The sequence below is a fragment of the Sminthopsis crassicaudata genome, chromosome 6 (assembly GCF_048593235.1).
Source record: "Sminthopsis crassicaudata isolate SCR6 chromosome 6, ASM4859323v1, whole genome shotgun sequence".
NCBI classification, from domain to species: domain Eukaryota; kingdom Metazoa; phylum Chordata; class Mammalia; order Dasyuromorphia; family Dasyuridae; genus Sminthopsis; species Sminthopsis crassicaudata.
In genome coordinates, this window is record NC_133622.1 from 183,963,181 (window position 1) to 183,989,001 (window position 25,821).

The 25,821-nt window shown below is 37.3% G+C and overlaps 1 protein-coding gene across 8 annotated transcripts in view; it reads left to right on the plus strand.

The window, feature by feature from the left end:
* Window positions 1-25,821, plus strand: part of SH3TC1 (SH3 domain and tetratricopeptide repeats 1) — a 109,526-nt gene that overhangs the window by 8,217 nt on the left and 75,488 nt on the right. For 2 of the 8 annotated variants that reach the window (XM_074276608.1, XM_074276614.1), the window contains exon 1: window positions 18,572-18,696. The exons of 3 other annotated variants lie outside the window; for them this stretch is intronic. The gene's annotated coding sequence lies outside the window, so the exon portion shown is untranslated. Of the gene's footprint in view, window positions 1-18,410; window positions 18,697-25,240; window positions 25,364-25,821 lie in introns of those variants that run through there. 3 more of the 8 variants (XM_074276615.1, XM_074276612.1, XM_074276611.1) reach the window with 3 other exon arrangements.

The following is a 25,821-nucleotide window of genomic DNA, read 5'->3' on the forward strand; positions in this document are numbered from 1 at the left end:
ATTGAGGGGTTGTATTCCTATGTATTCTTTTATCACTATTGTCTCCACCTGCATACCCTCCTCCCCACTCCCCATAAGAAAAGAGACTTAATTTAACTGACTATATCCGTCCAATAACCAACTAGTTATTTTTTGATGAGGAATACATATCTTCCTTTCTCTGGGTTTCCCTTTGCTCCTCTACAAGGTGAAGAGGTTAGCAGTGAGTTTTTTGAAAAATCCTTTTGGTCTCAATTCTGTATCCAATATATAGTTGCATTCAGGTGGCATTAATATTTTCAATATTTATTTTGTAGTCTCCTTTTAATATCTTCAATGTTTATTTAATAGTCTGCTATTTCCATTTAACAAATGTATATTAGGTACTTACTGCTTAATTATTAATATTATTGATTAATATGGTTAATATTAATTATGGTTAATATTAATTATGGTTAATATTATTGATTAAATCTGGTTAATATTAATATTAATATCTCTATAGGTAGGTAGATAGATAGAGTCTTTTACTAGGCTGGAGAGAGGGCATATAAGGAGACAGCATGGTATAATGGAAGGAATAATACAAGAAGACCTGAATTTCAATTCTACCTCTTTTACTTAAATACCTGTGGGAATGTGAACAAGTAATTTAATCTTTTTGGGTCACAGCTTCCACATCTATAAAATGAGGTGGTTAAAATTAGATCTCTTTCACATCTGTGTTTCTGAGCCTATAAAAAATGAAGGTTCTTCCATTCTCATAGAAGAGATAGATATAATGGACTCCTAAGTTAGTTTGCTACAATGTCAGATTTAATAAGAAAAAAGGAAAGATACAGAATTCTTTCAGAAAATTTGAATTTCAATTGGTGACAAGTCAACTCTATGAAGATTATACTAATACTTTGATACCATAACTTCACATAAACTAGAAATGTAAGCTAACCCACACAATTATGTCCACCATCTGAAATTAAGTATCAAAATATTCTAATGTCAACTTTGACTTTGGCATTAACCAATTGAATCCTGGGCTCCATCCTACAGAAAGTTTCTGAAGGGTTCTCAAAATCATAACTTTTCTACTGACCCTCTAAGCCAGTGGTTCTCAAACTTGTCTTCAGTATTTTATGCTATTAAAAATTATTGATGATCCATCCAAAGAGTTAATATATATAGATAAATATATTTTTACTGCATTAGAAATAAAAATAAATATAGATAGATAGATAATATATATTTACCACATTAGAAATAAAAATAATTTTTAAATTGTAGACTCTCTGAAGGGTCTCAGAGACCTCTACAATTCTCTGGACTTCAAGAAACATTGCTCTAAGCAACCATATTACCTCAAGTAAATGATGTCCCATATTTCAGAGGTAATGTGGAAAAATGCTAGCTAGCATATGCTGATTCTTGTCTTACCTCCTAGGTGCCATGTTGCTTCAGCTATACATGTCATGTGTCTATGTCATTGCTGTCTTTTCAGTAGAATGTAAGTACTTTCAGAATTTGGATTCTTATTATTTGTAAATTAGGGTCTAGCACAACTTCTGGCACTATGAAAAAGAAAGGTATGAATTAAAATTCTGCCTTTGGAATTCACCAGTATTGTGATATTGAAATCAGTTGTAGTCAACTCCCTAAGACTTTCCCAAGTGCCAGAAATTCCCCAACTGACAACAATCACATTCTCAGACTTGATACTCTGATCTCTTCTTTCTGTGACTTCAAATTGGAGTTAATAATATAATGGAAAACATTCTAAACTGAGTCCAAAGATAGGGCTTCTATTGAGTCTTTGACTTTGGAAAAGTCATTTGCCTTTAATTTCCTCAGCCAGCCCCAATTGTCTGATTTTTTTTTTATATATATAAGGTTATTGTCAGTATCAAATGAAATTAGGGAATGACAAAACTTTGCAAATTCAAAGGCTATATGTTATAGATTTTCACCTTCCCCTCCTCCAATATCATTTTAAAAATCTTGATGACCGTATTTACTGACCTGATATATGTGTTCCCAAGATTACTGATCTCACTCTTACATCTCCTCATTCTGGACAGAATATCTTTCATCTCTACAATCTATAATCAACCAATCAGCTAACATTTATCAAGAGCCTACTGTGTGCATTGTTCTAAGCTTTATAAAACACTTGTTCCTCTTCTGCTTGTTGAAATCCTTTTCTTCAAAGCCCAGTTAAATGTTAACTCTTCCATGAAATCCAGGGATTTTCCCTAGTTGACAGTGATTTCTTTTTTTTGTAGAATCAATGTAACATAATTCTTAACATCTGTTCTGTATGTGACCTTGGCTATGGCATTATTATTCTTCTGATTATCAGTTTTTTTTTTTTCCATTAGTAAATTGCCAGTAATGTAATAACTATGAAAAAAGTCCCTAAATTTAGAATTGTAATAGAAATACAATACCAATAATTAATAATAATAATTATATAATAATTAAATGATTAAATAATTATAACAATAACAACATCTAGCACATTTATACCACTTTAAAGTTTAAGAAGTGTTTTACAAAAATCTTATTTTATTCTCACAACAACTTTGGGAGGTAGGTGCTATTATATTTATTCATTCCACATCGTTGGGGTTAGAGGCCAATGTCCCATGATCTGGAAAATCCATGTAAAATATTTTGGTTATTCCCTTCATATCAGAGAAGATGTCTGAATTTTTTATCCGTTTCTTTTATGCAATGTTTTCAACAACTTATTGTAAAATTTGGTTAAGTATTTGGTCATAGACTTTGGTTGGCCTTCATGTGTCATTTGTAGCTTTCACAAAACTCCCCCCAAATTCCCATTTAATTATTTGGTCATAAACTTTGTTGGCCTTCGTGTCATTTACAGCTTAACAAAAATCCCCTTAAATTCCCATTAAATTATTTGGTCAGAGGCTCCATTAGCTTCCAAATGTCATTTGCAGCTCCCACAAAACTGTCCCCAAATACTCATTTAAGTATTTGGTCAACTTCCCCCAAATTCCTTTCTAGTTTCTTATGCAACCTGTGACATATAGAATCTGCAACAGGTAAAATTACATTGTGGAAGGATGATTAGATTTATCCTCATTTTATAGAAGAGGAAACTAAGGTAGAAAAAATGTTAAATGCATTGCCCAGGATCACATAACCAGTGTGTGATTTGTACTCAGGTCTTCTTGCTTGCAAACCCAGCACTCTATCTACTGTACCACCGAGCTTCAAACTTTTCATTTTAAAGATGAGGAAGCTGATATCCGGGACATCTTTTAATCAAGGAGTCACAGGGGGTAAACTAGGGGTCTCTGATTCTAAATCCTTCACTTTTTCCATCATAGTGCATTGTCAATTAGGAATTGTTCCACAGATAATAAGCTGTTACTAATTTCCTGATAATGTTGGATGGCAGATAAATAAGATTCTGCTGCGACTGTTATTGTTTGTTTTTTATTCCTTCTTGATTTCTCTCCCCATCTCCTCCAAGAAACTCAGCATCTGGTCATCTATAGTATGCTCCTGTCACAGTTGGATTTCTCTGATGACAGCATTATCCTCTAGACTGCTGGGCGACAGCATTTCCTCACACCCTGGACTCTGTATTTTTCTCTTTTGGTCTCTGTTTTTACAGTTTGATACAGATCATGAAGTCACTTCTCTTCCCCTGTTTTACCAAAAAAAATGTGTATATGTGTGTGTATGTGTATGTGTGTGTATGTGTGTGCATGTGTATAAGTGTTTAGGGTAGGAATAAATAAATAAGGCACATGAATCTCTTGGCATGGGAAATAAAGACAACATTTTGGACAGGCTTTTAACTCCTTCCTTACTTTTGATCACTATGACTTGATAAAATATGCTTTTTTTTTTTTAATTGTATATTTAAACATCTTCATTAAAAATAATTGTTTAAAAGATTCAAGTTAATTAATGTCAGAATTCCAGATCTTAAATTTAGCTCTGACTTTGCCTTGAGTCATTTCCCTCTCTGTTTCAGTTCCATGTCTTTTTTTTGTGTGTGTGTGTAACATAAAGACAGTGATGCTTTTGTGGCCCTTCCTTCTCAGAAGGATTCTGTGAAAAGTGCTTGTAAACCTTAAAGGATTATAGAAATGTGAAGGTTATTACTATTGTTTTAGGTGACAAGGCTGGTTATACAGGCCATAGAGGAGTTTCACGCTTTTGAATTTCTGAACTATTTATTTTCCCTGAAGCATAGAACAATGGCCAGATAGAAGAACCTGATGACTTTTGGGAAGTGGGGACATCTAACAGACTCAGAATGTTAGAGCTGGGAGAGATTATAATATAACAGGATGTAGAATGAAGGTGCTGAAAATCTCTCTTTATTATAGCTAAGGAAAGGAAGACATACAAAGGAGAAATTAAGAGAATTTGAGAGATGGAAAGGACTTCAGTTTAATCCATGCCTGAAAAGGAGTCCCCTGCTACATATACCACCTCACCCCCTAAAAAGAGTTATCCAGGCTCTGCTTGAAGACCTGTGTCTATGACCCAGTAGCCATTCACACCTGATACAACCTATTGCATTTATGGACAGCTTTAATTGGTAGGTAGATTTTCCTATTATCAATCATAAATGAGCTCAATCCATCCATTGTTGCAGGAAAGATCCAATGGGACCAAAAAGAGCAAATTAATGTCTTCTATTTAAGAACTTGAAGCTAATTAGCTACACTGCCCCCTGCAAACTTTTCTCCTATGGCTTATGACCTCGACTCCAGGACATTTTCTATCTTCATTTTCTTCCTCTGCAGTTTATCTCCAGTTTATCAAAGTCCTTACTAAACTGGCACCCAGAACTAAACACAATATCCTAAAGGTAGCCTGACCATGGCAGAGAACAGGGTAATTGCCACCTTCTGATTCCTGGAAGCGGCTGATCTTCCTCAATGAAACCCAAGATTGCCTTAGGTTTTTGGCTGCCTCACCACATTGCTGACTCATATAGAACTTACCGTCTACTCCTCATTCCCCCCCCCCCCCTCTCTCTGGCCTTTCCTCTCCCTTCTCTGATTATACAAATTGATTGTTTGAGGCCAAAGGTAAGATTTAAGGCTAATCAGGTAAGATGAAAATCCAGGAGGATAAATGTCTTCTGTCCCTTTTGGACTTTGACTGTCATCCACTACATCAGCCATCTCTCTCCACTTTGTGCCTTCTGCCAGTTTTGATGAACATGTCTTCTGTGTCTTAATCACTGCTTGAAATGTTAAAGAGTATTCAGTCTGATTATTAATTCCCTTCAATTACCAATTTTTTAATCCTATTCAAAGTTTCTTCTAGTTAGACCAAGAAAGGGAGAATTTGAACCCTAGTCTGATGGCTCCTGTATTCTTTCTGATAAACTCACTACAGTAATATAGCAGCAAAACTCAGCCTAGAATCTGGTTCTTTCCTAGCTTTCCTATTCCTCTATTTCACTAAGCCTGAATCATCTCCCTTGTTTAAAATACAGTGCAAATACCAGACTTATTCATTTGCTGTGTAAAGGGAGACAAGGCATTTCACCTCTGTGAGATTTTTTTTTCCCCCCTGTCTCCTGAGGGGGGTGGAATTTTATTATCTCCAATGTCTTTTCCAGTTCTAACATTCTATGTTGTAAATGTGTCAAAAGAGCTGGATGGGAGCATTATGGTAAGCCTGGGTATTTGCACAAAGTAGTTGTGCTGTTAGACTAGACAGCTGTAGTTCTCTGTTGATTCCTGGAATATATGAGACAGTGCAGATAACACTAATGTCTCAGATCTGACTTTCCTGTGAAGGGAATAGAAGTACTTAGATTTCTTTCATCTCCCAATAGCCTTAGTGACTAAGGTTCTGTGCCAAGGGGGTGACCTGATGGTGTCCACATCAGAAAGCAATGGTATAAGGATGCGGTTCCCGCAAAACAAGAGAAGGGAATTGTAAGGGCCCTTTAAATGGGCGGCACCACAGTGCAACAGGAGATTTGAGTGGCCTAGAAGTATTCTCTGTGGATATAGGACTGCCCTGTGGGTGGGATCCTGTCCATATTGAGATAGCATCGTAATGGGTGACAGCTCTTTCTCTGGTTGGCTGTGTGTGTGACCTCACAGGCCCTTTATAAGTCCACTGCAGACAGCAGTTGCTCTCTTTAACCTGGCTCCCTAGCCTGGGGTAGCCAACCCAAGCCAAGCTGATGGATAGCCGAGAAGTAAGGAGTTTGGTAGAGAACACGTGGGTCTTCAGACCAGGTGTTCACTAGGGAACTGACAAGTCAGGACATTATGTGAGTGGTTATAATAAAGGCTTTTAAGATTACACATGGCTGTTCTTGAGCGTGCTACTGGTTATTAAACTATAGATTCAAGAGATCGTGGCCAGAGACCGAGAAGGCCTCAGAGGAGGCGAGCCGGGTAGAGTTGACACTGCAAAGATCAGTGGTCAAAGGTGCTCTGTTGGGCCTACGTCAGACTAGTAATTGTAACTGTCAGGAGGGCATGTTACACAATGGAGTGGGAAATGTGATGGACTTGTAGTCAGTGTGCCCACAGAGCCTGGGTAAAAGTCTTCAGTTTCTCTCACCTATAAAATGGGGAGGATAATCCTTTGAATCTTGAGTCACTTATTTTATCCTTGTAAGTAAATCAGTTACTACTAGTAACAATTATTGACCAACTGCAACCAATGAGTAAGTTAAGCCCAAGAGCCCAGACTACCCTAGTTATTACTCTAGGAAGCAATCTTTATGGACATATGACTTGGCAAATGCTTCTGCCCATGTTGCTGTCATGGCTACTGATGACTCAGAAAAGAAATTTCTTGCACCAAAATCCTTGGTGCTGTCAAATGCTATAATATCAGAAACTGATATGATGTTATTAACAGAAATGACATTAAAGCAGAGGGATTATCATCTGCTTTACTTCTGTCCCTTAACAATCAATGGATTTTTGTCAGTGGAACTTTTCATAGACATTGTCTTCTGAATAGAATGTGAGTGGCTTGGAAGCAAGGACTGCCTTTTAGAATTTATATTCTTGGATCTTAGCATGGTGTTTTGCACAAAGTAAGCACTTAAGTGCTTTTTAAAAATCATTCATTTCTTCTTTACAGTAGAAATATAAACAAATACAAGTCAATTTGAGGAGATAAAGGTAGTTGAGGAGAAGTTGTATGAAGAAAAAAGTGGTACTTCAGCTATATCTTGAAGGGAAAAAGGCCTCATATCAAGGCAAATCAGAGTAGAAAATGTATTCCAGTTACTGGACCACTATTACAAAGGTAAGGAGATAGGATCTAGTGTGTGCTGTGTGAAGAAGAAAAATCAATTTAAATTTCCACTCATAGAATGGAGGAGTAGGAATAATTTTCAATGAGGCAGGAAAGAAAGATTTGAGCCCAGTTATATAAAGACTTTATAAATTAAACAAAATATTTTCCTATAGGTCATAGGGAACCAAAGTAATTGTTGAGTAGAGGGAATCACAAGGTCACAAATTTAGTTAAACATAATCACTTTGGCAGCAGTGTACAGTATTACTGTTCGTCCTTCATTTTTGAAGATGACCAATGAATGATATGCTAGAGCAAAGTACTTGCTTCTGCCACATTCTTGACCATTGCCACAATTGTTCTTATTCACCCATTCTGTCAGAATAACTCTTCACATGCTCCAAGAGACACCCTCCTAATTCACTGATGGGTTTGAGGTCTGTAAGTTGCCTTCTATCTGATTTAGTCTCTCTGATAATAGTTTACTGGTGTCTGGCTGCTGTACATGTTACAGCTTCTTAGACCCACAGGTAAGAATTGGGTGAATCAGATGGACGTCAAAGGTAGATGAGCAGTTCTCATACCAGAAGTACTACTCCTCACTTTATACCCCATACACGCCAGTGTGTAGGTTAGGCTGGAGTGGGAGAAACTTGAGGAAAAAAGACCAATTAGGTACAGCTCTTGCAATCATCTGATCAAGCTTGACAATGAGTTAAGGTAGTAGCTGTGTGAATGGAAAGAGACTGGAACACTGTGGAAAAGCATTATTTGACAACTGATTTGTTTTGTGGGCTGAGGTAGAGTTGAGCAGGATTGTGCAAAGACCTGTTTTAAACTATTTGGAGGAATTTCAAGGTGCTAATTCCTATCTGTTAGTAAGACACTAATTACCCAGGGAAAATGAAAACTTAATGAAAAGGAAAAACTGGCCAGATTTAAGATGAATGCTATATAAACCATTATAAATGAAAAGGGAATAATAAAAGTTCCTGCAGAAGTATACGAGAATTATGATGAGAGGAGAGAGGGAGAATGAAGGGTCAAGGTCCCAGACTAGGAAGGGGATTCATGTTTCCATATCCTGGAGTTACAAAGGAATATAATTTTCTGACTTATTAAAAAAATCAAACAATTATGAATTATGAAAAATGCTTGGATTTAGAATCATGAGCCTGAGACAGTATTTTGGCCCTGGTACATATTAACTTTGTGATCCTGAGAGTAAATCATTTATTTCATCCTTTCTGTCCCTTCATTTACTCATCTGGAAGGTAGGAATCAACACTTGTATCATTTACCTTTCAAGTCTGTTATAAACTAGATGTTCCGTGAATTATTAAAGAACTACAGCAACATATTTTATTTTTTTTTGACAGGATTCTTTTATTATATTTTATTTGTTACAATATAACCTAGATACAATACATGTATGTAAATACCATTTTCTTGCAGTAACATATTTTCATAGAGAGTGAGGACCTACAGGTCTGTATGTGCTATCAGCCATCAGTGATCTTGCTTACCTGTTTTCCTTCATCAAAAGGAATGGTTTGATGATGGGGGGTTGTGGTATTATTTTTTTTCTTAGTATTAATCTTTGGTATTAAAAGGGTTTTCAATACAAGTTTAGGGGACAAAGAAAAGCAATGAATCTTCAAATGGTTTGCTATTCAACAAATATTTGCATGTCAACTGCTGTCTGTGGGAGATTTGGGAAGAGGTGATTCAGAGAGGTTAAAACATAGCCCTTTCCCTCAAGAAGATTGTCATCTAGAAAGGGTTAAACATCTGCCCAGCCCTGGAGGGACAAAAACAGAATGTCTTCCTAAGGGTTCAAAGCAAAGAGCAATCACATTTGGAGGAAGGGATAAATTCTGGGAAGTCTTTAGAAGGAAGGTTTTTCATCTCTGTGGCCTGAAGAGACCAGGGAGTGTGTTAAGAGAAGATTAAGTAATAACAATTTGGAATATGGGGTATGTGAGAGGGAGAATAGGAAAATAAGAACAAAGAGGGAGGTTGAGCCTAGAATTTGGCCAGCCTCCACTTTTCTCCTTAGAAACCCTTCCTTGACTGGTTTCATAGATACCTTTATAAATTAGACCAATTGACTAGCATATCCTGGGACATTTGCCAACCTGCTGGAAAAAAGTAGGGGAGACAGCTTAGTAAAAAAAAGAAAGCTCTCTGGATTTAGACCAAGGTGACCAGGATCCAAATCTGACTCTGCTTTTTTATTAGCTGAGTGACCCCAAATAAACAGCATCTTCTTTTTGAATTTTCATTTCTTTATCAGTGAGATGAAGGTAATACTTTAATTTCTTTCTTCTCAGAATTGTTTTGGGGAAAATACTTTGTAAAATTTAAAAAGCTATAGGAAGTATAATTTAGTTTAATGATTTTAAAACAATTTAATTATAGAAATCATAAATATTATGAGCCAAAAAATCAGAGTTAGTGCACAATTACTCTAGTAATTTATACTGTAGGGATTCTTTAAAATGCCCAAGCACTTTTGGAATCTTTGGGATAAAATTAATTTTAGATTTTTCTTAATGGACATTGAATATCAGATCTGGGAAGGACTTGAGAGATCATTTAATCCAGTTTATAGATAGGAAATTGAGGCCCCAATGGCAGAGGGGACTTATTCAAGTCACAGAAACTAAGCAATTGGGTCAGGACTACAATTTTGAGTACTCTAAATCCCAGCTTCTTAAATTTTGGATCGCATATCGGGTCTTGTAACTGAATGTAGGGGGCCATAAAATGTATTAATTATTATCAGTAAATGTTTGATTTATATGCCTATTTTATATACCCAAGGTCATATAAAAATATCTTGGGTGAAAAGGGGTCATGAATGGCAAAACCCCTTTGGGGTTCAAGGGACTTAAAGGATGCATAGGATTTGGAGTTGAGAGTGAAAATCTTACCACAATGGAGAATGTGATCATAATTATGAAGGCATTATTTATGGGGTTAGGTTTAGTAAGAAAACCAGCTTCTTTGGAAAAGATATTTCAGAGAGTTGTTGTTTGTCCTTCATTTTCAAAAAGGACCAATGACGTTATGGAGTGATGTCTTGACTTGTGAGTGAATTGGGTAAATAAGACAGAAATGCACAGCCATGTGCGTCACTCTTTCTTCCAGTCGTTAAAGTGCAGTAGCCAGACAAAAGTCAGGATGACTGGCAATGACCCAGGATGCATTGGATATCCTTAGGATCTTTGATAGCTGACCAAGCTCTAAGTGCTCCATAGTGCCTGATTTGCTGCCTTCATGCCAATTGGAACAAATTGCTTGCATCTACCATTTCCAATGGGGGCAGTTGTCACGTGTTTGGGATCGACATCCCTCTAACCATCAGATGGTTATATGCTATATATGCTATATATACTATATATGCTACAGCTTCTAGGAACCACAGAGGAATAATGGGCAGGTTTGAATGTGTGGCCAAGGAGTTTGAGTGGTATTGCAGAGATAAAGAGAATCGGTGTAAAGAAAAAAATGATCACTCTAAATGGTCAATCCATTGCTCCCCCACCTTCTCACTCCCTTCTTTGTTCTTAGTTCTTTTACCTAGGATCATCCCTCTTCTAAAACAACCCTTCAAATATTAGAAGAGAAGTTTCCTGGTCTCCCCACTTGCCTAAAGTGTTTTTTTTTCTTTAAGATAAATACACGGGCAGCTAGGTGGTGCAGTGGATAGAGCACCAGCCTTGAATTCAGGAGGACCTGAGTTCAAATTTGGTCTCAGACACTTAACACTTCCTAGCTGTGTGACCCTGGGCAAGTCACTTAACCTCAGCCTCAGGGGGAAAAAAAAAAAAAAAAAAAAGATAAATAGATCCTTCAAAGTAGGTAGTTTGATATATTAGAAATAAGACTAGCTATGGAGTCAAGGGATCTCCCATCCATCCCACCTTGGATGCTAGCTGCTTTTTTGTAGTTGAACAAGCCATTCAACTTCCTAGGTCTCAGTTTTTCCATCTGTAAAACGAGGGTTTGGACTACATAGCCTCTGAGGTCTCCTAACTTCAGATCAATAGGCCAAAAAAGGGGCCTCCTATCTCAGAGCCCCCCACCATCTTGTTTTCTTCTGGATGTTTTCCAGCTTATCAACATCCTTCCTGAAATCTAAGTTATTGGATAGTTTCCATGTACATCTGTGTCAGTCTCTTCAGTTTCTCCTTTGAGGTATCTGTCCTTTTACCTTCACTCACATTGTGATCACCCCTTTCAGGCCCTTTTCTTGCCTAGTTTATATTAATAGCCTCTTAGCTGATGTCTGTGCCTCTGTTCTATCTTTCACACAGCTGCCAGATCAATCATTCTAAAATGTTATCTTGATATAATCTTGCTCAGAAATCTATGCCATCTTCATTGCCTCCATAATAAAGCCCAATGTCCTTGGTCTGGCAATTAAGTTCTTCTGCAAGGTGGCTTCGATCCTCATTTTAATTTTGGGATAGGGACTACAGCAATGATTTCATTAAAGAGGGAACTCCCAAAGGAAAATTCTCTTCACCAAAGCACATGGACACTTTCTCTGTAGTTTATAGCCTTACAACTTAGAACCTAGAACCCCAAGGGCTTAAGTGACTTGACTAGGGTCCCACAATCATTTATCTTGACTCTGAGGCTAACTCTCTGTTCATTATGCTATGCTGCTTTCCTGGAATTAGTAAGGTGTTAATAAGTAGTTTTAATGTATGATCAATCAATAAACATCCACTAAATAGCTGTTATTTGCTAGAAAGTGCTGCAAATAGAAATATGATGGTAGAAATAATCCCTGTTAAAATAATTTATATTCTAATGGGGGATAGGTACACACACACCCACAAGAATAAATGCAAAATAGTTAAATACCGGTAGTTTAGGAGGCAATCTAATAACAATTGGATGAGATGGAGTATTTTCTTTGTGAAACAGACAGAAAGCCAGTGACATTGGATCAAGAGTATATGTAACAGAGGGAAGGAGGAAAAAAAAAAAGAACTCAAAGTAAATATTGAAAACTATTTTTACATGTAATTGGAAAAATAAAATACTAATTTTTTTTTTTTTAAAGAAAGACATCCTCTGACAGCTGGCTCAATAACAGCTGGATTACATTGGGAGACTGGAGGCAGAGGGACCAGTGAGAAGGCTGGAGCATAAGTTAGCTATTTTGCAATATATTCTCCTGGACACCGAGGCTCATCCTCCCTGCCTCCCCCACCCTCCTCTGAGCTTTTCAGGACTTGTGAAAAACCAATGGCTGTTAAAAAATCCCCTTTATTCTTAGCCAAGCCTGCAGCTGTGGAGAGCCTTACAAACAGGAAACTGAGTAATAATGCCAAAGGGACACAGTGAGGAAAGGAAATATCCTGGGACCCCTCTGATGGTTGCAGTTCCTGGCCTCTTAACACCACTTCCAAAAAAGATAGAATCCCTGGGTTCCTTTAAAGCAAAGTTCTTGTTTTCCCTCTCTTTCCCTATTTCCCCTTAAGTAGTATTCTTTCAGCTAGGTTTTTTCAGTGACTAGACTGCTGGACTTGAAGTCAGACCTGAGTTCAAATTCTTACTAATGATATGACTTTGGATAAGTCACCTTCAGCCTTAATTAATTTCCTCATTTGTAAAATGAGCATAGCAGTTACATTCCATGATTGATGTGGGTATGATAGTTGATGAGATACATAAAGTGCTTTATAACCCTTTAAGTTCTCATATATAAATGTTAACTACTATTATTTTTTCCTTTTCTTTTTTTTATTATAGCTTTTTATTTACAGCAGATGGCAGGTTGACCAATACATGTTAAATATGTTAAAGTATAAGTTAACTACTATTATTAACACCATTATTACTACCATTATTATGCTGCCTTTGCTGTATATCCTACCCTCACTATCCGATTTTTGCTTAACCCAAATTAGTGAAGCCCATTAGCTGGTCCATGTCCCTGATAATTGCTGGAGGTGCAGTGAAATGTAGCAACCTCAGAACCAGGAAGGGGTTCTCTAATGGTGCTGGTGCACAGAAGAGAATGTAAAGTACTTGCTGAATGTCAGCCCTGAGAAGCAGCTTTGGATAATATCAGTAACTCAGAGGGATTGTAGAATGGAGCCTGTGGAATGTCGGAGCTGGAAGGAAGCTGAGAGGTTACCTGGTCACACATTAACACAAAGGCCCAGGATAACCAGCCGGTTACCAGAGTGGCCTTGAAAGACACAGATTCTCAATAACTTTGTTGCACACAAAACTTTCCTTCTTACACATGAATTTATGTGTTACAATGTAAAAAATTACAATGAATTACATACATTACTCCTAGATTCTAAAGTGTACCTCTGTAGGAAATACCTGTGCCAGACCTGCATGTGGTCAACACAATTGTAATGAGCCATTTAAACCTGGGGTCTCAAAGAGGAGACAGCCAGAAATGAAAGGGAAGCTATCCCTTCCCAGGTGGGCAGTGAGATGGCACAGCAGATAGACCACTGGGTTTGGATTCAGGAAGTCTCAGCTCTGAGTTCAAATTTGGTCTCAGATACTTAACAGCTCTCTGACTAGCCATTGAACGTTGTTTGCCTCAGTTTCCTCATCTGGAAAATGAGCTGGACAAGGAAATGGCAAACCATTCCAGTGTCTCTGCCAAGAAAACCACAAATGGGTCATGAATCCAATCCAAGGATTGGAACTTTTGAGACTGAACCTCCCAGTGTCACGCTCCACTTCTTGCTTACCTGTGAGTCATCTTTAGTTTATTGACTTACTTTCCTAGGTATTGGGAGGCTTTGAGAAAAGAGAAGATTTATCTATGATTTGCAATGTTTATTTTGGCAACTGTAATATAAGGGAAATAGCAGCCAAGACTGAACTGGGTCATTAATTGGCTATATGACTTTAGGAGAGTGCTCAGCTGTCTTTGGATCTGGCTCCTCTCTGGTTAAGTTAGTGGGGTGGGGCAGGCCTGGGTGCTCTCTGACGCCCTATTCAGTGCTGACATTCTTGGGGAGTTGGGGAAGAAAACTCCTAGCCCAGCACTGTGTTTATGGTGCGAAGAAGCAGAGTCCAAGGAATGTGGGGACAATAGGAAGAGAGGGGTGGAGTAAACTTTGAACCATGACCAAGAAAGACCAGGACTAACTTTACTGAGTGCTTCTCTGGGGATGGCCTTTGAAACTAGGTTATTTTCAACTGTTTGGACATGTATACATGTATTGTATTTAATTTATACTTTAATATATTTAACATGTATTGGTCAACCTGACATCTGGGGGGAGGGGGAGGAAGGGGAAAGGAGGGGAAAAATTGGAATAAAAGGTTTGGCCATTGTCAATGCTGTAAAATTACCCATGCATATATCTGGCAAATAAAAAGCCGTAATAAAAAAAATAAAATAAAAAAGAAAGAAACTAGGTTATTTTCAAGGGAGAACAATAACTTTTTTTTTTTTTTTTTTTTAAAGCTGGGTCTCCGTATATCTCCTTGTCTGGAAATGTACCAGCCAAAATGGGCTCAATATCAGTGCTGATCAGTGGGGAAACTTTGACTTGCTTTGTTTCTGATCTGGTTCAGTTCCCCAATCTTAACTAGTATGATGGTCCTCCCCCTTTCTCCACAGAGCCCAATATATTGGTACTAAATCAGTGTGCAGCCCCAGTTGTCTTTATCCCTACTGAAGCTCAAAACTTCTGAGCTTGAGCTATCTACCAGCCTCAACCTCCCCCAGCAGAAGGAATCATAAGCAGGGATTATAAATATGATGTATAGAGTAGGTGATCCATAAATGTTTCTGGTGTATAATGAGAGCAGCAATGGGGATACTTTTTGTTTATATCTGAGAACAGCTAGACCACTTACAGTGGGGCTCGCCTCCTTTTCACTTGTCCAATTTGGGACATTTGAATCATTCTCCTTTCAGTTTCCTTCTTTGTTAAATAGAAGTAACCATACTAGAGCTTCCATTTTATCAGACTATGATGTGACTCAAAGGAGAGACTATTTGTAAAGTTTTTAATCATCTTAAATGATTTTATAAAATGAGAGTTATTATGGTATAGTAGATAAAGGGCTAGCCTCAGAACTAGGAAGATCTAGATTCAGTTGCTGCCTTTGATATATCTTGACTCTGGACAAGTCATATACAACCCCTTAATGTTCTAGATTATCCTTGAAGAAAAGGTGTTGACCAGTTCTAGTGGTCGTGCAATGAATAGAGCACAGAGTCTAGAGCCAAGGAGAATTGAGTTCAAATTCAGCTTCAGACACTCACTAGTTGTGTGACTCTAGGCAATTCATTGTATCTCTTTCTCTCTGCCTTAATTTTCTCAACTATAAAGAGAATATAGTACCTCTCAACTGTAAAATGGAAAGAAATAGCACCTATCTTCTAGAATTATGCAAATAAATGAGATATTTGTAAAGTACTCAGCACAGTTCCTGGCACATAGTAAGTGCTTAATAGTTTACTCATCCTTTCTTCCCTTGTAGAGAGTTCCTTCCTCTGCTTTGCCAGTAAAATCACAATATAGTGTTAGACTTCCCAGTTTCCATGAAATGATGGGCTTTAGGATATATCTAAGGTTTTACAGAGTTCATGTCCAGTATTCATTGTTCTGGGAGACTCCTACATGACTTCATAGTACCATAGAGCTTGGGACCTGGAATTAAAAAGACTCACCTTTATAAAATTAAATTCAGCCTTGGGTACTTGCTAATTGTATGACACTGGGAAAGTCATTTAACCTTGTTTGCCTCAGTTTCCTCATCTATAAAATGAACTGGAGAAGGAAATGGCAAACCATTATCAATACCATTCTAGGCCATTTCTGGCTCTAAGTTCTATGATCTTAGATGATTTCTGGGAGTCCTTCTAATTTTGATGATAGTATTTTTTTTTTTTTTTTTTTGTTCTCATGACAACTTTGTGAGGTAAAACAAATACTATCCCTATTTTACAGATGGGCGAATTGAGGCACAGAGAAATGAAGTGATTTGTCCATGGTTCAAAACTAGTGATCAAACCTGTCTTCTGAATGACAGTCACTCATTGCTTTCAACCCAATCATTAGGATACATAATGGTATAAGGCATTGTACAAACACTCTGAGAGTTTATAAACATGATGTAGAAAGTGGGTGATCAATAAATGTTTCTGGTGTCTAATGATAGCAGCAGTGGGCATGCTTCTTAATTATATCTGAAAAGCATTTTAGAACTAATAGGTATAGTATTATTGTTGTTAGAACATTGACCAGTGAACTAGAAGATCCAGCTTTTGCTCTAAAATGATGGGTATATACACAAATCAATCATTTATAAAACGATAGTCTTTCCTTTATTTTGATGATGGAGAGAGAATCATAGGGACTACAGGATTAGAGCCAGGCAGATCCCCAGACACCAATTAGTAGAATCCCTTCATCTCCCAAATGAAGAAACCAAGGTCTAAATAAGGAAAATGTTTTGCTCAAACTCCACTCGGCTACTAAGACAAAGAAGCAGGAACCAAACCCAAAACCTCTGACGCCAAATTTATTGTTTTCTATTATGCCCTGACTGGTCTAAATCTCAGTATTACTTATGGTCCCTCCTTCTTCTAAAACCCAAATTCCATGATTCTTGGCTCCTCTGCTCCTAATGAGCATGCGAGCACAGGAAAGCCAGCAAAGCTGGGAACAAATTTCACTAATATTATGCAAGAATGTAGTACCATGAGCCCTAGCATGTGATCTCTGTACACTATTCTAGAATGAATTCTAGATGAGCCAACTTTAGACTGTCAGAGTAACCAGAGACCTTCTCTGGTAAGTCATTTGAACTCACAGAACTTTCATTGGTTTATACATAAATTGAAAGGATTGGACTAAGCAATTGATACAGTACTTTCTAAAACTAAATATGACACCTCCTCCACCAAATAATAATAAATAGCTGTTATTTTTTAAAATATATTTTTATATTTTATATTATTTTATTAATTAATTATAATTATATTTATATGCTTTTTTACTTTTTAAATGCTTTACAATTTACGAAGTGTTTTGCTTATAAGTAAATCAAAATAATATACAATTAGAGAATACTAGAACAATCTCCTCTTGAACATTTTTTAGTATAAACCTAAGTCAAAGATCACCCATTTAGTATTGGAAGGGACTATGAGGGCTAATTAATCTAATCTTATTCCTTTTTCCCCTTTGTAGATAAACTGAGGTTTAAAGGAATGAAGTGATAGATTCCAGGTCATCCAATTATGAATGTTTTGTTATTACATCAAGCTGTCTCCTAGCTAGTTTCTCCTCAAGATCAGGGAAGGCTTTCGTTTCAGCTGTACAAATATGATTATGTAAACAGCAGAAGGGTGTAAAAAAAAATAGTAAACCACTTTTAAAAAGATAAAGTAAAAAGCAGGAAATGGATTGTTTTCCAGTTTTTATAACATAAACATTAAGATGCTCAGAGAATCCGAATACAATTCTTCCTTTGCAACAACAACAACAACAAAATTCGGTTCTGCACATATATATTGTACCTAGGAAATACTATAAGATATTTAATATGTATGGGAATGCCTGCCATCTAGGGGAGGGGGTGGAGGGAAGAAGGGGAAAAATTCGGAACAGAAGGGAGTACAAGGGATAATGTTGTAAAAAAAAAAAAAAAAATACCTATGCATATGTACTGTCAAAGAAAATGTTATAATTATAAAAATTAATTTAAAAAAAAAGGAAAAAAAAAAAAGATGGTCAGAGAAATGAAATGATTTGCCCACAATCATACAATTAGTTGATGGCAAAGATTGAATTTGAACTCAGGTTTCCTGACTCAAGACTCACTAAATCCTGTATTCTTCCCATTGAAGGTACTTTGGCTCCAAGTAAAAGTGTTGTTTTTCCTAGCTGCCTAAAAAAGCCCAAAAGGAAACTTGCAGACCAAGTGGAATAGGTCAAGAAGTCCTGGAAGGTATTCTTCCAAGGAACGGGTAGAATATTTTGACTATTGAAAACATGTAAGTGTTTTCCATGATACTGTATAGTAAAAAGGGGGAGGGGGGAGATGTGTGACTCAATCCAGAATGAAGGATAGGCAGATGGACTTCCCCAATTCTTTACCACTGATTTCCCCTTTCTCTAGGGGAAATCTTCTGGCGTGGCTTTCATCTCAAAAAAAAAAAAAAGGGTACTCTGAAACAATCAGTGCTGGAGAGAGGGGTGCAATGAGCAGGCTGTCTGGGGGAATGGATGGGAACATCGATGAGTTAATGATCAACTCTTCAGCCAGCCAGCCACTACTCTGAGCTTCCCATTTCCTTGGCAGGCCAGGTGAAAAAGGGCAGGCAGGAAGGTATGTGTACACATACGGGAAGTCTCTGTGGGGCTGGAGCTGAGGCTGGGCTGGCTCTGTGTACAGGCAGCAGGATCAGGGAAGGATGAAGCGTCCTCTGACAAGGTAGGGCAGCAAATGTAGAGTGGGTGGGCTCTGGTCGCCAGTGCGTGAGAGAAATTATTTGTGTAATTGTTGAACAAGAGGCCCTGTACTTTCTGCTCTTGGATGTGATCTCTCAGAGGGTGACTGAAGGCTGACGGTGTTCCTAGCAGGAAGAAGCTTTCTTCTTTCCTTCCTTCCTTTCTTTTCTCCTTTCTCGTCTTCTTCCCTGCCTTCTCCCTTCTTTTCTCTTCCCCTCCTTTTGTTGTTTTCCTAATTGTCACTCATTTTAAAATAAAATTAATTCCAGGAGAGACAGATGTGATATAGTGGGCAGAGAGGAAGCCTTAAAATGACCAAGTTCTACTTTGAAATCTTGGTTTAATATTTAAGTGGCCTAGACAATTCACTAAGGTTTTAAGTATAAATCGAATGAAGATCTGAATTGATAAAGGGAGTTTTCTCACCTGGGAATCCCCTGAAATCATAAGTTAATTAAAAAAAAATTAAAAAGAAATAAATAAAAAAAGAAAGTGAATGAATTCCTGACACTTCAGCTCCCATAACTCTCTTCCCATACCTAATCCAATCTCTGGCTTCCCACCCAGCTTGCCAACTTATGAATCATTCCCTCTTCTCAAATCTTGCAGACAAGTACTTTTGATTCAGATGTAAGGAGGGCCTTTTGAAGTTTGGAGAACTGATCCTGATATAATAGATATAACTGAAAGGAATGTAGTGAGGCTGGGTGTCCAATGTCTAAGGGCTCTCCTCTCAAGTCTGCTGTTGTGTATATCACTGGTGTCAAACAGAAATAGGGGCCATTAGTCCATATATAAGCATACCCACAGGATACCAACTAATAGTTTTAAAATGTAATGTTATCTATGTTTGATGATATTTTCATTTCTTTTGTTAAATATTTCCCATTTGTATTTAAACCTGGTTTGGCTCAAACAGGGAGACTCATCTGAGGTCTCCAGTGCACCTAATTAAACAGCAGGTTGTCTCTTAAGGCTGCCCAAAACTAGATACCTAAGGATAATCACTTCATTTTATCCTTGACTTTATTACTTTCCCTGTCTGTGAAATGGTGACAAAGATCTTTTTCCTTGTCTTCCTCAAATGACATGATTACCAAGTACTTAAAAGTCCAAATGTGGTACTTAACATGCATTATTTTATTCAAACCTCAAAGCCATAGGGTGAGGTGCAAATGTAACCATTTTTCAGATGAAGAAAGTAGAATTTCAGAGGAAGGGAAATGTTGCTCAGTTGATCAATGGCAAAGCTGGATCATTAACTCACATTTTCTGACCCCAAATCCATGGTTGTTTTCATGGTCCCATGAAAAATTAAGTATTACAGAAATATTAGGTAGTATTTTAGGTAGTTTGCTTCAGTCATTGCATATTATTGTCAGACTCTGAAGGAAAAATCCTTCTGTTATGGGTGAGAACTGATATAGAACAAGAGATCTATTGTTTTTAAATTATTATTATTAAAGCTTTTTATTTTCAAAACATATTCATGGATAATTTTTCAACATTGATCCTTGCATAGCCTTGTGTTCCAAATTTGCCCCTCTTCCCCACTCCCTCCCCTAGATGGCAAGTAATCCAATATATGTTATATATGTTAAAGCCAATATATGAGAACACATTTGTACAATTATATAGATCTATTATTACTAGAAGACAAGGTAAAAAGGCAAAATTTTAGCTAACTACAATACTTCAAGGGCAAATATGTGGGGCAGTGGATAGTGCTGGGCCTGGAACAGGAAGACCTGAGTTCAAATATACCTTCAGAGACTGTATGAATGAATCTAGGCCTGCCACTTATTGTTTGCCGCGATTTCCTTGTCTGTAAAATGAGCTGGAGAAGGAAATGGCAAGCCATTCCAATATCTTTGCCAAGAAGACCCCAAATCAGTTTATAAAGAGTTGTTCACAACTGAAAACGACTAAACAAAACAGCAATTCAAAGGATAATGGTAGCAAATTCAATGATATAATCTGTAGCTTACAAGGATGATTTTCCTCCCAACCTTCTTGAACCTCAGTTACTTCCTCTCTGAAATGGAAGTAGTAGTATTTTACCTACTTCTCTCGGCTTTTCAATGACTTACCCAAGATCATGTAGTTAGTGACTGGTCAAGCTAGGACATTTGACTCCTTAAACCCAGCGTAAACCCAATGTGTGCCATTCTGTTTTATGGTGACCTTTGGAAGCTTCCTAAGTCAGTGGTAGGGTTCTCTAGCAAACTGATTAAAATAGCCATCATCTTTTTAGGAAGGAGTACTTGTATTGAAGAAGGGTGTGTCTTGTTATTTCAGAATGATAATTCATTAAGTTTTGTTTTCTGTTTTGCTCATTTTTGTTTTGAGCAGATAAAATATTGGAACTCATAATTGTGGTGAGTCTTTGTAAACCCCAAACTCCTCACTCTCAGCCCTATCCTGAAGCTTGTATATCCTCTTCTGCTGTCCATGTCCTTGGCCATGAAAGAAAGAGTACTATAATATCTCATGATAATAAATTAACTAAAGATAACACATGGAATCTGTTGGTATGGATGATGTCAAGACTTCTGCCTATCTCAAAATATACCTTAATACTTTTTTTTCTCTTAACGAATCAATGTATATATAAAGTCAAGCCATCAAAGGATTCTCTTATATCTGGGGTGAGGGCTCTTTCTTGAGCATAGCAAGGGCTATGTTACAAATGGATAAACTGATGGTGCAGTAGAGAGAAGTTAGAATGGAAAGTTGAGGACCTGGGTACTTGAGTCTGTGATTAATTGATGTGTAGTCCTGGGAAGGGTAATTCACTTGCCTTCCTTTGGTTTCCATATCTATGAAACCAGGGAGTTGGGATAATTCTATCTCTACTGTCTAAGTTCTAACATTCTTTGTCTTAAGCTCCCTTCTAGGCAGCATTTTATGTTCAACATTCTCAAGTACTTTCTGTCTTTAATATTCTGTCCTCAACTTCTTTAGCTTTAACATCCAAAATGCCTTGGCTCCTAGGGACTTTTCCACATCCAATAGTTCCAACATTCTATGTCACTGAATTCCAATTCTACCTTTGCCATCTTGCAACTCTAAATTCCTCTTTAAGGAAGAGGGAATATTCAAGAAATAGCAATATCCCCCAAACTTGTCTCAGTTCCTTATTATCATTCTCAGTTGTCAAAATGAAACCTAAATTTTATATCATAGGAAGCAGAAGGAAGCTAAACCCTACCCTCTAAATGTTATATGTAAGGAAAATGAATTCTACGGAAAGGGAAGACTTGTTCAAAAATCGCACAAGTACTAAATAGAATTTTATTCCAAGTCCTCTGACTACACACTTGGGGTTCTTTTCATTGCACCAAGAAACTTATTGCACGATGTTGCTTTTGACTACTTGCCCTAAAGAGAGAAGATTTTGGCCATTAAGGTCCTTGGTACCAGTCAATCTAAGTGACCACTTAAATGTGATCTGAGACTCCAGACTTGTATTTTTTCCTTTCAGAACAGATCTAGGAAGCCTCCTGGCATTGAAGAGACAGAAAGAGAGACAGATACTCAAATACTCAGAGAAACTTAAAGAGGTGGAATGGTTTCTGTAGTCTAGAAAGTAGTAGGCTAATTGTCTTGTTCCTTGGGTAACAGGATATTTAATGAGTGTTTTGTGTGATATATACTAGGTCATATTACTATTATATATGTTATAGTGGAAATATTTATGTATACATATACATATACATACACACACATATGTGTGTGTGTATATATATATATATGTATATATACACACACACACACACAAACATATAGAGGAAACAAGATTGTTATTATTGTTTGTCCTTTATTCTTGAAGAGGACCATAATATCAGGAAAGAGACATCATAACTTGTGAATAGATTGGATTTAAGTGAGGGTGGGCTATTTCCCAGCAAAGTTTCCAGTCTCACTCTCTCCTCTGGAGTTATCTGGGTTCAGTGTAGAGATATAAATCAGCATGGCAGGACATCTCCCAGATGCAGTGGGAATGATATTCTTTGGCCTTTTTAAGCTAAAGTCTTAGTTTGAGGCAACAAGCATTCAGTGTTTAAGACTAGGTTTTAAAAAACTGAGGCAAAAAATAGCTTATTTTATCTACTTAAAAAACCAAAGTCAATCTGGAAGGGGAAGATTATGGGGTTTCTGGCCCATACTGAAGTATGCTATTACATTCATTCTGAACCATCTAAATTCAAACAATGACCAAATGAAACTTGATTGGGACCAATAGTTGGCCAATCAATGAGAGCCTGAGTGTTTTGGGTTTAAGGCATGATCCCTAAAAAATATTTGTAAATCCCCAAATATTTGGGGAGATAATATTAGATTTAAGTCAGAGGACTTGCATTACCATACTACTTTTGACTACTAGCTTTGTAAATCTGAGCAAATTACTTTGCAGCTTCTAAGAAGTTTCCTTTTTTATGGAAAAGAAACAGTTCTTGCACTATCTACTTCTAGGAGTTATTGGAATAAATAAATGTGTAAATTAACCAGTCAGTCAATAAGCATTTATTAATCACTTACGTGCTAGATACTGTGCTAAATGATAGAAATACAAAAAAGGTAAAAGACAGTTTTTTATTCTCAAGAAACTCACAACTGAATGGGAGAGGCAGCATAAAAACTCTGTACAAACAAGATATGTAGAGGATAAAATGGAGGTAATTAATAAAGGGAAGGCATTAACATTAATGAAAATTAAGAAAGGTATCTTGTAAAAGGTATATATTTAGCTGAGATCCAAAGGAAGCCAAGAAAGACAGGAAGCAGACAGAAATGAGAGGGATATAGAGGATGTTCATTGAAAATGCTTGGAATTAGGAGATGGAGTGTACTGTGTGGGGCCAGTGTCATTGTATGAGGAGAATATGTATATTAAGGGTAGTGAGGAATAAAAGGGGCTTTAAAATTTGAACGGAGGATTTTATATTTGCTCCTTTTTTTTTTTTTTTTCTCTGAGACTGGGGTTAAGTGACTTGCCCAGGGTCACACAGCTAGGAAGTGTTAAGTGTCTGAGACTAGATTTGAATTCAGGTCCTCCTGAATTCTGGGCTGGTGCTTTATCCACTGCGCCACCTAGCTGCTCCTTATATTTGCTCCTAAAGGTATTAGGGGCTCACTGGAGTTTACTAAACAGGCTGATAATGTGATTAGACTTAGTAGTTTAGGAAAACCAATTTGATGATTGAGTGAAAGGTGGATTGCCATGGACCAGCTTGGTCACTGTTTCAGAGGAAGAAGGGTCCTTTGTCATCAACTGTATCATAACAATGGTAATTTAAGTTTATGTAGTACTTTAAAGCTTAAAATGTCCTTTTCTTACAACAATCCTATGAGATAGCTGATTCACTTCTATTATTCCCAGTGCAAAAAGAAAGAGATTAAGGCTCATCTGGAGTTATGACTTGCACAATTTATAAGTGATAGTTAACCAAGGTCTTATGTCTTCTAGTCCAGCATTTTGCTTTGTTTTGTTTTTCCTCTATAAAATGCTGCCTTTCTAAAAATCAGAGGCAATGTGGAATAATGGATAGAGAGCCAGCTTGAAAAACTTGTATTCAAAATGTGTCTCTGACTCATCCTGACTGTGTGACCCCAGGAATATCATTTAGTGTATTAGGGAGCTCTCTAGGATTATAAATTGAGAAGTTCATCTGTCCTGGTAGAGGGAGTTAGTCTTTACTAGGGAGTTCCCTGTTTCAATGAAATCACAAGTTTAGTCCCTGTTGATTTGTTATCATTCAATTATTTCAGATTTATCCCATTATTCATGACCTCATTTGGGATTTTCTTGGCAAAGATACTGGAGTAGTTTGCCATTTTCTTCTCTAGCCCATTTTATAGATGACAAAACTTAGGGAAACAATATCACACAACTCTAAGAGTGTGAGGTTAGATTTAAATTTAGAAAGTTGAGTCTTTAATTTCAAGCCCGTTGCTCTATCCACTGTGCTAATTGCCTCATCGCTAAAATCCTACTAATTTGCTATGTAACCTTGAAGAAATTCCTTATTCTCTTGGTTTCAATTTTCTCATCTACAAATACATTGTAAAGGTAATATTAGGTGCTTTCTGAGGTCCCACCAAACTCCAAACCCTATGGTCTTATTTATTCTTGACCTTGAAATCCAGTAGGCAGAATTGGGAGTCAACTCTATGCCTATATTTGAATATGGGAATAGTGATTCTAGTACCTTCATTATTTCCAGTTTTTCCTGTATATAGCTTGTTTGAGCAGGAATTTTGACCTCTAACTACAAAGATTTAGGGGGTCAGAGAGAGTCACTGAAGTGAGACTGAATTAGTTACTTAGATTATTGTGGTTCTTCAGGTTCTCCCCGCCCCAGTTCAGGAAGTACAGTGGTATGGTATCTTTGGAATGTATTTGGAGACATTCCATTGCCCCGGGAGGAGGTGGGGAGGAGAGGGCAGTGGCTGAGTCTTTCTCCTTTCCAGGCTTTCCTGGGCCTCCCTTAGAAAGGTGACCAAAGTATCTGTGCTTGCCCTGTATTGTTGGAGCTGCCTAGAGGAAGGTCCAGGATCCGCAGAGATCTGTGATTCTGTCATTATCAAGAAAACTTTTTTCTGGGTCTCCATTTACTACCTGTGTAATGAAGACATTGGATTTAATGGTCTGTGATATCCCTGTTAGTGTTGAGAAGTGTCTTTTTTCTTTTCTCTGCCTGCATTATACTACTTGTTTTTATACAAGGCTAGCCTTGCTCAGAGACTGTTAGTGACTTAGCAGAGAGCCATGACCAAGTAGAAATAAGGGGTTGTATCAGGAATGGGCACTTTGCTTCTTTTGGAGGATCTGTCCTTGGGGGGTTGATTTCCTGAGTCTCTCCAACCCCCCCTATACTCTGTATGCTTATTTAACCTATAGCAGGCTGCCTTTGCTGACTTCCTTTCCAACTCTACCATGCTTTTTCTTTGGCTCCTATACTCTAGCACATACTATAAGAGATATGGTAAGGGATGGAGAGTAGAAAAGGATTTTCATTCTGGATCCACTATAAACTCAGTAATTGTCATTGGGCAAGTCACTTCATAGAATTTGGATAGGAAGGGGAATTACATGACAAACAAT